The sequence below is a fragment of the Phodopus roborovskii genome, unplaced genomic scaffold (genome assembly GCF_943737965.1).
Source record: "Phodopus roborovskii unplaced genomic scaffold, PHOROB, whole genome shotgun sequence".
Taxonomy (NCBI): Eukaryota; Metazoa; Chordata; class Mammalia; order Rodentia; family Cricetidae; genus Phodopus; species Phodopus roborovskii.
Window position 1 is genome coordinate 16,448,069 of NW_026125391.1, and position 13,337 is coordinate 16,461,405.

General features: G+C 42.6%; 1 protein-coding gene across 7 annotated transcripts in view; it reads left to right on the plus strand.

Moving 5' to 3' along the window:
- Atxn7l1 (ataxin 7 like 1) overlaps positions 1 to 13,337 on the plus strand; it is a 227,479-nt gene that overhangs the window by 147,709 nt on the left and 66,433 nt on the right. Inside the window, exon 1 of one of the 7 annotated variants that reach the window (XM_051175143.1) lies at positions 9,093 to 9,279. The exons of the other annotated variants lie outside the window; for them this stretch is intronic. The gene's annotated coding sequence lies outside the window, so the exon portion shown is untranslated. Of the gene's footprint in view, positions 1 to 9,092; positions 9,280 to 13,337 lie in introns of those variants that run through there. 7 annotated transcript variants of the gene reach the window in all.

Consider the following 13,337-nt stretch of genomic DNA (forward strand, 5'->3'; position numbering starts at 1 on the left):
ACAATTTTATGACTTTCTATTTCTAGAAAGACTTTATAAGGATAGAGAGATGGCTCACTGATTAAGATTCTGTTCTTACAGGGGACTTGGGTTCAAGTTCCAGCATCTACATGGTGTCTCACAACTATCTGTAACTACACGGGGAAACCAACACCCTCTTCTGTCTTCCTTGAGCTCCTGTAGGCACATGGTACACATAAACTCATGTAGGTGCACACAAACCACATAAAGATAATAAATCTTTTTTAATAAAAAAGATTTTAGTGCCACATAATCAAGAGGTCTGTGTCCAATGATCCTCAAAACGTGAGCTTGAGCTAGTTGGCTTTCTTCTCTATAAATAAAACAACCTCACCTGCTGTTGTGCTCACCTCCAGCTGGGTCTGGGTAAGAGATAACACATATCTCATGGCTGCTTATGAAAGTTGAGAAAACAGGACAGGCTAGAGCTATGGATGATTGTTATTATTATTATTATTATTATTATTATTATTACCACCAACCAACATTGTTATAGCCCAGCGTGGAAGTAAATGCCTCACTCCACTACTAAGGAGACTGAGGCAGGAAGATCTCTTTGAATTTAAGACCAACCTGGTGTCTCTAGTGAGTTCCAGGCTAGTCAGAGCTACATAGTGAAACCCAGTCTCAAAAAAAAAAAAAATTATTTGAATTCATTCAGATGTATAAATATAAGAATATAAGAATTAAGAATATAGATATGTGAATCCCTAGACTTTTCTTCTAGTAGAGGACAGTAGCCTGTAGCGTGTATATGGCATGGACGTGACCAACAAAGCCATCAACATGGGATTTAGAAAGCTCCTTAAATCTACCAGAGGAAAGAGCATAGCCAGGGAGGAAAAAGAAAAAAGAAAAAAGAGAGTATAATCTAGTCTTTTGCTTTGTAATGCATTAGTTAAACATTTCTCCGTATATTGAGAGATTTGAGCTCCATAAATTGGAGCTGGCATGTTATAGCTCAGTGACAAAGCACTTGGCTAGCACATGTGAGGTCACGTGTTCAATTCCCAGCACCTCAAAAAAGTTGTTTTTTATTTGTTTATTTGCTTGCTTTTTGTTTGTTTGTATTTGGGGTTTTTTTGAGCTTATACCCCTTTTGTGGTTTTAGAATTGTTTTTTGTTTTTTTGTTTTGTTTTATTGTTTTGTTTTGTTTTTTTTTTTTTGACACAAGATCTCATAATTGTAGCCCAGAGTGGCCTTGATTCAGCCACCCAAGTGCTAGAATGACAGACATGTGCCACTGTGTCTAGCTTCCACTCTGCTTTATGAGTAGAACTCTTTCAAATGCTTAAGAGAATTGAGATAGCATGGGATACAAATGAGAGCAGTGCATAACAACACTTAATTTTCTTTCTAAGGTAAAAATTGCTTTTGCCCTTATTATGAAAGAAAATACCTGCACTGTGTCCATCTTGGATGTATACAATTTTTATTTGCCAATTAAACATTGAAAAATAAAAAGTTTATGGATTTCAGAGTAAGTTTCAGATTACCCTTGGGTTCAGGTTCAGAATTGTTCTGGTAAGATAACTCAGCAGATTAAGAGGCTTGCTGCCAAGTCTGATAGCCTGACAATTGCTAAGGGTCTACATGGTAGAAGAAGAGATCCAACTTCAGCAAGTTGTTCTCAGACACAGACACCACACACACACCACATACAAAATAAATAAACTTTTTAAAATTTAGAAGTTACCAAGAAGATTAAAATTTTTTTTTTAGAAAAAGATTTCACTATGAATCTGCCAAAGTTTTAGAAAAATCTAAAAAGAAAAACTTGTTGGGAATCTTTCCAGCTTTTCCTATGGGTAAGTGTCTGTATTATACATAAATGTCATTTTGCGTATATATTTTTGAGACAGGATCTCACTGTGTATCCCTGAATGTGTGTGTGTTATTTTATATTTTCAAAAGTAAAAATAGAATCCCTTTACAGACATTGCTTTGAGAACTGCTTTTATATTTTCCCCCATGTAGAACTATTGCAAGGGATTGGTATGTAACCCAGTAGTAAAAGGCCTACCTAGCATGTATAAGGCCCAGGGTTCTATCCTCAGTAGTAAAAAATAAAATTATTGTGGGCACATTTCAGAAAATAGAGATGAACACTATCATGTTTATAACTTCCTGGCATTCCATTGAATGCATATGCAAATACTTTGCTTAGCCAGTGTCTGATACTGCTTTATATTTAAGCTCTTTAGGGACACTATATTTACAATTCTTTCTTACTAGTTAAAAATAACAAATTAATAAATCAGTTTACCTACCACACATACAAACTTGATGAATTTTTAAAAAATTATAACCAAAACTTCCACATCCTAACTAGTTTTTATTTTTGTGTTTAGGTGGAAGGATCCATGATGACTGAAGGGTAGACTAGATGGCTGAAGGGTAGACCAGATGGCTGAAGGGTAGACCAGATGGCTGAAGGGTATCTTGGTGACTGAAGGGTAGACTGGATGGCTGAAGGGTAGACTGGATGGCTGAAGGGTAGTCTTGGTGACTGAAGGGTAGACTAGGAGGAGCTAAAAACAGCAGAGGAAAGGACAGCTAGGGAGGACAGCTAATATACAGCAGTGCTGCTGAGGATCTGGGCCACCTCACACACAGCAGACCAGTCCCAGTCCTTCCTAAAGCTCACTGCCTAGAGCCTCTTTTATGTTATAGCTCTAGCAGCCAGAGCCCCAAACCATTCAAAAAAGGAAAGTCATGTGCACCGGAGGTGTTTTCTGATAGCATTTCAGTTATCATGACCAGTGCCACTGAGGAACTCAGTGGAAGCCTAGTCAATACCCTGTGCTGCATGGTGCTGTACTTACGTGCATCTCAGCAACCCCTCAATGGCCATCATTTGGGCACCTGGAGGGCCATTTGCATGCAGCATACTGCCATGCTGATTGTTCTGACTTCCAGTTTGGGGAAGAGAGAGTTCTAAACAGAAGGATATAGAGGCAAGGGAAGTGACAAGATACAGGAAAACAAAAAGGAAGGCAGAAGGTGGGGAAGCTGAGGCTAGTTATGTGTAGGGTGAATAGCTTGGGATGCTTCCTTTATGCTTGCAAACTTCAACACCCATTTTGTAAGTCCTGACCAAAATTTTAAACCATTTAGAAAAAAAAAAAAAAAAAGAAGCAGGAGTTATAGTTTGGGAGTTAAAAGCACTTGTTTTTGAAGCAACACATAAATCAATCTAAAATTAAAAAAAAATTAAGACAAATGAGATGGGAAGGGAAGAGAAAGAAAGGTAGATAAGAAACGCTATTAAAGACACTGAAGACCTTTATTACACTTTTGTATACAAATACACAAATACGCACAGGAAGTTGCAAGTCAAAATTTCTCTCTTAAAGTAGATAAGTGTCAAAACTTTGGAAGCTCTAATTGGAGACCCTGCAGGCAGTTTTACAGTGATAAATGCCTGAACACCACCTTGAAAAAAATGCTTAATTTTAGTCTCCTTCACTTTTCTTGGGGGATTGTTTTCAGGACAGCTACCATCCCTGCGAACAAAATCCCCAGGTGCTCCAGTACAATGTTACAGTAAGGACCCTGGGTAATTCAGAGGTAGAGTGTTTACCCGGTGAGTATAAGGGTCTGAACTTGATCCCTAGCATCTGAAAAATAATAGGAAGTGGTTGGGCTTTTTGCATAGTTCCCATGCATCCTCTCATATGGCCCAGGGCATCTCTGGATTAGCTGCATTATTAAGCACAGTGTCGGTGCTGAAACGGTTGTGCTAATAAGCAGGGCATAGTGCTGTGTGCTTGTTATCTTCCTAATTTGAACCACAACTTAAAAAAAAAAAAAAAAAAACAGTTTGTTTAGGTGCTGGAAAGATGGCTTAGAGGATAAAAGCTCTTGCTATTCTTGCAGAGGTTCAGAGTTCTATTCCTGTATCTGCTCCTGTCCTGTGTCTGGCAGCTCACAATCTTCTGGGATTCCAGCTCCAGGCAATCTGATGGCCTTTTCTAGCTTTCCCAGGGACCGATGTGAACATACTCATACACACACGTGCGCATGCGCGCGAGCGCACACACACACACACACACACACACATACACACACACACCTAATTTGGTCTGGCTCTTGCCTAACATATGGAAAGTCCTGAGTTTGATCCTCTATACTACAAGAGAAAAAGAAAGGAAGGAAGGAAGATAACCAGCCAAATCTGATACACATGTACTGTACTCACTCTCTGTATTTGTGTCATGATTCACATTTAAATTTTATTCATTCAACCTGTATTAAGAAAAAAAAAAAAACAAAACAAAACACTAGCTTCTGAACTGTGGCTAGGCATTAGCTTACAAAGATAGATGAGATTCAGAACTGGCCTGCAAGGACCTTCAGTCCAGTGGTTTAGATTGCAGTCATCCCATATTTATTGACCTTCACTAGAAAGGCATTTTTCAACCTCTAGTGCGGTCCTGGCTAAGTCTGGCAAATTGCCATTCTCCTCAAACACCAGGGCAGTGTTCCCTTATGTGTCAAAGTAACCTATGATGTTGGTTACAGTCACTGGCATATGAGCTAAAAGCTGGTCACAGGTGTTGTCTGGCACACTTAATCTTGCAAATCTAGGAGATGGAGTGTACAGTATTGAGTCAAGTGCAGACACTAGCTGGGAAAGTCTATAGGGCTACCTTAAGCCAACCTTGAAGCCAATGGAGGCCACAGTCACAAACATGAACATACATGTAGGGGGCAATAGAAGTCCTGGGTGAATGTGAACATTGCCGTGGCTGTATCAACAACCCCAATGCCTCAAACCCATAGATGTGGCAAAGCCCTCCCTGAGTAAGCCTCAGAGGGATGAAAAGCCTTCCTCTGATTTGGGTGAAAATGTTGGCAGTGCATGAAAAGAAATTTTCACTGCCAGATGTTTATGGCCTAAAGACCACTCCCTATGGAGACATCTACTGAGATAAGCTAACCCTACCTCCCTGTTCAGCTGAGTACAATAACTCTGCCTCCTTGGTTATCTGTATGCAACAACCCCACTTCCCTGTTCTACTGTGTAAAACAGGATGCTGTGACTTCTCCATTGGAAAGAGAGCCCAGTTACCCTATCCCAGCTTTTCTGTGTCTGTCTGCCCTTCCTTCATTTCCTTGTTTTCCTTATTAGGTCAATTGGTGGAGCCATTCAGGACACAACTATCTTATTTTCTGTCTTCTTACCATGAAGATCTCCAACCTCGGCCTTGCTTTCCTCATAGCAGATGATGTTTAAACGACTGGGTGGGACCTTAAGCAGCCTCCTCTGCACAGTCAGTCTCTCTTCACTCAGTGTAAGGTCATAGCAAGTGCATGAAAGCCTGTGTCATTTCCGCCAGTGCCACTGTTGTCCGGGATCTGATGCGCTGGTCTCACTGGCATTTCCTGAAGCATCTGATGTGCCGGTGGTAGCAGTGGGGGCCAAGGAGCTTTTCTTGATCTGTGGTAAAGATATCTTTGTGAAGAACAGCATTACCAACGCAGTACTGTCTGTCTGTAGTACATGACCCTCTGTCAGCCTACTTCTACTAATTTCTTGTTAGCAGCATGCCTGTCTTTTTTTCTGCACTGATTTGTTTGTTTGAGACAGGGCCTCTCTATGCAGTCCTGCCTGTCCTGGAGCTTTGCTATGTAGGCAAGGCTGGCCTCGAACTCACATCTGCCTCTGCCTCTGCCTCTGCCTCTGCAGTGCTGGGATTAAAGACTTGCACCACCATGTCTAACTCTATCTATCTATCTATCATCTATCTATTTTATGTGTGTGAGGATACATGCATGCCCCTTTACATATAAATGTGTAGCTCCGAGGACAACTTTCAGGAGTCAGTTTTCTCCCTCCAACCTGTGGGCTCTAGGGATGAACCTCAGATATCAGCCTTGACGGCTTCTCTCTGGCCCAGTTCTAATTTTAAATACTTTACCCTGTCTTCCCTAAATCTGACAGTGTTTGTCAAAACAGGTGTCCCACTTTTGAGTTTTATAAAAGTGGACTCTGCTCAGGAGGAGTCACATGTTACCGAGAAATACTCATTTAGTGTCTTGTAAATGAACGCATTTTCCTGCCAGGTTTTCTGATTTACCCAGTGTGCATACTTTTTCAGGCAGAATGGATGCAAATGTCATACTAGTCCCAAACGACCTCAAATAACCCCCTTCTAAATGAGTGTTTAGAAGCCACAAGAGACACCATATCATCATCCCACAACCACAGAGCCTTTCCAGCCAGTGAGGACGTGCAGATTTCCTCATTCTGTGTGATCCATGCCGCTTTGATTACACTCTGTGTGAGTCCAAATTGACAACCAACTTTCCTAGCTTTTACTTCCATGATTTTTTGTTGTGTTTCAAGATAAAGATTCATGAGGAGGTGGCAGAACATTTTAGAATTTCTAATCTTCACTTTTTTTTTCTCCAAGAGAGAATTTATCTGCATAGTTCTGGTTGTTCAGGAACTCACTCTGTAGATCAGGCTAGCCTCAAACTTAGAGCTCTCCTGCCTCTGCCTCTAGAGTGCTAATCTTCGCTTCTTAATCTGTTCCCTCCTGCATATTCTATATTCATTGTCCTCAGTACTGGCCCTAAGTCTTCATTCGGTTCCTGCCAAACATCTTCATTTTTCCTGTTTCAGCACAAAAAAACAACTCTCACCTCAAAGTGGGAAAGGGATCATTTATTCTGGCAGTTAACTATGAATGACCATGGCCTGGGAACACAGATTCAGGATTTCCTAAACACCACATTCCAAAGTGGTAATAGAACACTAACATGGTAAATCCAGATACTTTGCTGGTACATTGGTAGGATCATGAGGTAGGTGAGTCACTGCAAAGTGGGATATCTCAGCCAAGGCATTGGATGCTATCTGAGGACATTCTTAGCCTTTTGGTTCGTGGAAACTAGGGGCGTGTTTACACATTCCAAGAGAGTTACCTACTGGTCACAAGGATGTCAGGTCACATACAGAGGAGGGCAATTAATGGCTGTGATGGGAGCTAAAGATGTCCCAAGATAAGTTGGCTCTAGGCTTGTAGCATCCCATGTTCCTCATGTCACAAAATAGGCCAATCAGTTTTATAGACTTCATTGTGCTTCATTTCTTTCCAGACCAGACCTGCTAGTCATCTATAGTGCTCCATTTCTACTTCCTCTCAGAGAGACAGCCAAACTCTGCAGCAAGCTTGCTTCAGGACACCCTGTGGCATTCCAGTCTTCTCTGCTGCAGCAATGAGTGTATCCACTTAGCATGGAGAGAGAGCCACTATGAAGGGCACCTCTGTATCATTAAATATCTTCAGGGTCCCTACTGAAGAAACAAACACACAAACAAACACGGCAAAGGCCTATCTTCGAACCCCATGTTAAAAGAAAGGTCTGCAAACCCAGAGTCCCCTACTAGCAAAATGGACACACAGGCTTCCTTCCCAATGTGCAGTTTGGCAGGCTTTGGGCTATTCTTCCATGTTCTTGTTAAACCAGGCTTGGGTTAGGAACCAAAGCTAAGAGGTGAATGAACTAGTGGGATCAGAGAAAGACAGGATACAAACTGGGCGCAAGGGTTGTCTTCTGTTGAAACAATAGCTCTGAGGCCCAGATGTATGAAGCTTGCCCTAGCACAGAAAGGAAGCCTTCTGTGTGCTACTGGCAGGCTGCAATTTGCTACAGAAAACTACAATGACAGAGAATACCAAAAAAATTAAGGGAGATCTTACATATTAATGGTCAATTGTTTTAGTTCTAATATTCTGTTTTCTGGAAACATGATAGAGGCAAATAAGGAGGGTTGGGTTGGGCTGGGGATGGAAGGTCTGGTACTAACCAAATCATGTAGCCTTCCTGACTCTCTGGGAAAATGGAAATAACAAAGCATGTTGTTTTTAAGGGCTTTGTGGGGGTATGGCTCAATGTAGAACAAGTGTTTAACATGTGAAAAGCTCTAGATTCAATCCCTAAGCATCAAGAGAGGGGTAAAAGAAAGGACATGGAAAATCAAAAGGCTCACACCTGCAAATCCTCATAGACTGTCCCATGATTAGGGTGGTAGAATCCGTTCCTACTTGCATGATGCTGGGAAAGTCTAAGCCTGTGTTTTCCTGCTTCAGAAAATGAGGTGAGAATAGCAGTTCTTGCCATCCATGTCACAGGGTGTTTCTAAAGACCAAGCCCTATGATTTGCATGACTTGCAAGGATATTTGAAGTCTGTTCAAATCAGATAGACAATGATAGAAGATAGATGGTAGAGATGAGAGATAATAGATAGGTGGATGAATGATAGGTAATACAGAAGGTTTAAGTCTACTACCAAATTAAAATATCTGCATCCATGTCCCAATTATCACTGAATTTATTTTAGCTAAATCTTTAAATAACTCCAAATTTTAATCTGGCTAATTGTGTTGATCTTAGGAGTGGATAGTGCTTGATGCATCCTGGGGAAGAAATGGAAAACCTTGTTCAACAATGGAATTTTTTTTTTTAATCTCATTTTGCAAGGTGTCATTGTCCAACAGTGTAGACTCTATTCTTTGTTAGACAGACTGCTGGTCCCCAGCAACCCTCATTCCAAAGGGAGTCAGTCCTTAAGCAGTCTGCAGAGAGAGGCATGGCTCTCGCCCTTGGGCCAGCCAGGACCATGCTTCTAGTGTGTGGTCTCTATCTCAATACACACAGTAGGTAACTTAGAAGTCTTTTCATTGCACGTAAAAAACATTATCTAATATGTCCCTTTTTTTCCTCCTACGGAATTTACCAACTTCCAGAATCCTAGAAGTCTTCAATGTGCAAGTTCTCTAAGCCAATCATATGGAAGATGCTTGAGGAAACACCCAGTTCCTTCTACTGATAACCACAATGAGTCATGTGACGGCAACTGCCCTGCCCCCACCCACCAATAAAGTAGCTTAATATCGTCCCCTTATCTGCCAACATCTATCTACATTTTCCAGTTGCTGATCTTTTGCTTTTATTATTTAAAGTCTTTTAAATTCTTAATCATTACCCGGTTGCTGCAGGCTCACATAAACAGTTAACCAAACACTCACACGAGGCAGGCAGTCGTTTCAATTTCTGTGCTTGTTGTTCTTGGCACCCAGTCAGTTTTATGAACTTCTGGTGTCCAACTGGTAGGACCTGAAACTCTGTGTTTAACAAGTGCCTGTAGTCAAAACAGTTGGCGTGTGCAAGCGAGGGGAGCTGGTACTGACTGCAGCTGGTCAGCCGTCGGGTCGTTCGTGCACCGTGCAGAATACCGAATCAGGTTGCTCTGTTTTGCAGCTAGGCTTTTGTTGCTGTTTTGTCGTTACGGAATCTCTCTCTCTCTCTCTCTCTCTCTCTCTCTCTCTCTCTCTCTTTCTCTCTCTCTCTCTCTCTCTGGCATCTGTACTAATGTGGATCACTTCAGGTTCCAAAAGTACAACATGTTTACAGTCGTCGTAGCATCAGATTAAGTTGGCAGCCAGAGTCGCTCTGTAAGTGGTTTTAGTTTACATTTCTTCTCCTAGCAGGGTGTTTTGCATAATTTTGCTGATCCTGAGTTATTTATAGACTTTTTTTTTTTTTTTTTAAGAAATGGGGACATATGAGAGTTTCTGCTCCAACTGTAGAAAGTGAGAATTTTCTGTGCTGGCAGAAGTGGCAGTGAATATATGTGCAGCATAGGCCATTATCACTCTTGAAAATGAATTTCTCTGAAAGGTCACCTGGTAGCACTTCCCAGCCAGCATTGGCAGATCCCTGGTGATTGTCATAGGTTGAGTTGTTTTCTTTGAGTTGTCACCAATGGAGTGAAATGAAAGTGATGATGCCATTTCCTCTGGGACTCTCCGAAAGAGTTGGGTATTATTTCAAACCAAAAAAAAGAAAAAAAAAAAAGAAAAAAAAAGAAAGAAAGAAAGAAAGAAAGAAAGAGAAAAGTTTGCTGTGGTTGATTTGTCAAACGCACGGGAGCAGCGTCATATGGTGGCCTGCAGCCTGTCCAGGAGCCAGGTGGGGAGTTCCAGGGTCATGGGGGATGGGATGATGGGATGACAGAGGGATGGCGGAAGGGAAGTTCAGGGGTTGTAAGGTTTGTCCCACTGAAATGACTATAATGCTGAGATGTTGAGAGCATTGTAGAGAATGACTACCAGCCACTGCTGAATGACACATGCCCCCTCACATTGGGGGCTTCCGGGTGGTCTGAATGAGAACTAAAACTGGGTCCTGCTAGAATTAGCACTCTATAAAAAGGGTTTCCCATAATATTTACTAGACCCTTTGGCTAAAAATTGTTCTTCAATGGCTGCAAAATTAAAAAAAAAAAAGCACTTGGTGATGTACCTGGAGTACCTCCTATGTGGTGGGCTGCTACTCCAGAATTTTCACGGGTTAGTATGCTCATCAGCATAATGAGTATAGAGTCCCCTTTTAATGGCCCAGTGAGCGCTATAAATGAGTTTAAACTAAACAACCGAAAAGCAGGGAAGAAGCAATAAACAGCGTTTGTGCCTGCTAGTGGAAGGCACGAACTTTAGAGGAGGCAGGGTGTTTCCATCACACAAGGCGGTTCCACACAGACAGGTTCCAATACCACTGTCACCCCAACTCCAATACGGGAAAGGACAGTTGAAATGGAAATTTCCAAAGTAGTAAACATGATCCTTAAGCCCAAGCTGGACATTATCATAGCTACTTTGGGGCTCTGATTTCTTTTTCTCCTCTGCAGTGTAATTTTTTTGTCTCTTCTAACCTTGCAGAGTGTAATGACAAATCGGGCTTGCTTCAAGTCTTTGACTGTCTGTCTCCTGCTTTCATAGAGCAGCTGAGAGGCGGATGTCAGTCCCAGCCAGCATAGTCATCAAACCTTTGCCTTGCCTGATGCTCCATTTACATTGAGCAAATTGGCTCCAATGTGATGTTAAGAAACTTTGTGCTCCCAGGTGTAGTGATGCATGCTTTTAATTACAGCAGTGGGGTTGGGGGGAGGGGGGTTAGGGGATAGAGGTAGGGGTAGAAGCAGGCAGATTCTATATGAGTCCAAGGCCAGCCTGATCTGCATAGTAAGTTCCAGGCAAGCTAGGACTGCATATTAAAACCTTATCTCAACAAACAAACAGAAATGGAAAATGAGACTTTGTTCTAATTAGATTCGTCAGAGCTCCATCCTTCCGTCTCGATCAGGGCGGCGTGGGTGAGTGAAGCCCATCCTTTGTGGGCTTCTGGTTTGAAGTATATTGTAGACATCTGTAATAATGGAGGGTCCAGGCTCACTGTGCAAATAATCCTATGGCCAACATGGATAAAGAGCTACATGAAGGGACATACATGGCAGTGGTGCTGAGAGCTTCCCAAGTTCTTCTGTTTCAGACTTTTGCATTTCATTCAGCTAGACCTTTGTACCTGCCATAGGTGGATATGTGAAGAGGCCTCTCAACTGGGTCTCCTAGAACATGTCACCCCCCCCCCCCAGGCCCTGTAGACATCTGTCTGCCCATGTAGTCCTTTTTCACTTCAATTCTTTGTCCTAGACACAGCCCAATGACATATCTGCTGTCCTTGCCACTGTGCCTGATCCAAAAATCCACTGAGTTTGCCCCAGGACTGATTCTGCTTACCCCACACTCAGTTTGAAATTTGGGGCCTGGCCAGGTCCAGGAGTGGCACAGGACCTGATCACAGATGGAACCGGAGACTGTGTCAGTTCCCTGTTGGTGGTTGCATTGGACCTGATGGTTAAAGCTGGTTCCTCAGACTAGTGAGAGTGCTGGTGGCTATGGGCCGTGAATCCACTCACAACAAGGTCTTGTGCTTTTCTGGAACAACATTAGTGACATGAGGGTTGGTCAGGACCTTTCAGCTTTCAGGAGAAGATGTAAATCAAGAAAGGAAATTGATTAAAAAGAGTGGGCTAGTTGCAGGCTGGGCTTGAAGTCGCCTGCTGTGTGTCCATGCCTCCAGTGCAGGACTGCCAGAGCAGCAGGTATGCTGGAAACCAGCACCTAACTATACCCACTTTGGCCTCAGTATGCTTTAGAGTGGAGAGGACAATGCAGTTGGACTGTGACTGTGTGGGAAGTGAGGAGTTGTCTACACTCCAATAAGGTAAATGTGAGTGGCTTGGGAGTCTGTCTAGAAGGAAGTTTAAACAACTGAAGCTCATTTGCTCACAGTTCTGGAAACTGAATTCCAAGACCAAGGTGCTGATAGGGTTGGTGCCCCTTGAGGCCTTATACATGACCATACCAAGCTTGGTGCCTTCTCAAGGTGCATCACTTGAGTATTTGTCTTGGAGCCCTGTCATTTTAAAATAAGAACCCCAGTCCTATTGGATTAGGTCCTTTTTCTAATGACTTCTTCAGAGACCTTGTTACACTCTCAGAAAATAGAGAATTGGAGGTTTAACATATGGATGATGGCACACTGTTCTACCCTACCAGACAAGTCTGGTCCTGTCTCAAGTCCAGCATCAGCCTCAGCAACTCTGTGGTGTGGAGTGGGTCTCCTGTGGGTTTGTTCCCATATCCATGGCTAGTCATTAGGAACAACAAAACAGCAATGTGTCTTTTAACATCACAGGAAAAAGCCCATAATGGCTATGAATTATTATTACCTTTCATGCATTCTGATTTGAGAGACTGCATCAGCCTGATGATCTGGGAGATTTACATAGAGGGAGCTCCAGAGATTATCTGGCAGGCTTTCTTGGCCTCTCCCCCAGCACCTTTCTGGTCATACTTCCTAATCTGTTCACAGATGCCTTGCCAACAATTACATACGTGTGTTTGTCTCGTGTTTTTATTTTTTAATCTACCCTTAGGTTCCTTGGACATTGAGAAACCTTAGCCCAACTATTGCCTTCTACTGAACTACTACTCTTTTCTCAAGGACCAGAGGCTGGCTGTACCAGTTCTCCCCTGCTGGAGAGTATCTTTGACAATGATAATGCCATGAGGAGCCAGCAGGTGGCTTCTGACAGCCCTTTGCAAAGTGTGGCTGAGGATTTTTTCTCGTGAAGATGCTAGGAGCACAACAGGCAGTGGATGCCTGGCAATGTCTGAGCCCAGAGCTGCTGTTCTTAGAAACCTCATTTGTAAGATAGAAGCCTAGGGACTTGTGAGGATCATGCCACATGGGAGCTAAACACAACCTAGCCCTTGGTCACCTGCCAGATCATGCTAATTACATAGGTCTTAGCCTCAACAAGGGTGGTTCCTGAAGTTCCTGAAGGCTGAGGGACTCCTTCGAAAGTAGGGAGGAGGAAGCCCAACCCTGTTTAAGCTAGCCTGGGCTCTGGTCTTCATGAGAAAGAAACAGCTCTTCTGGGAAAGGAACCTGGGG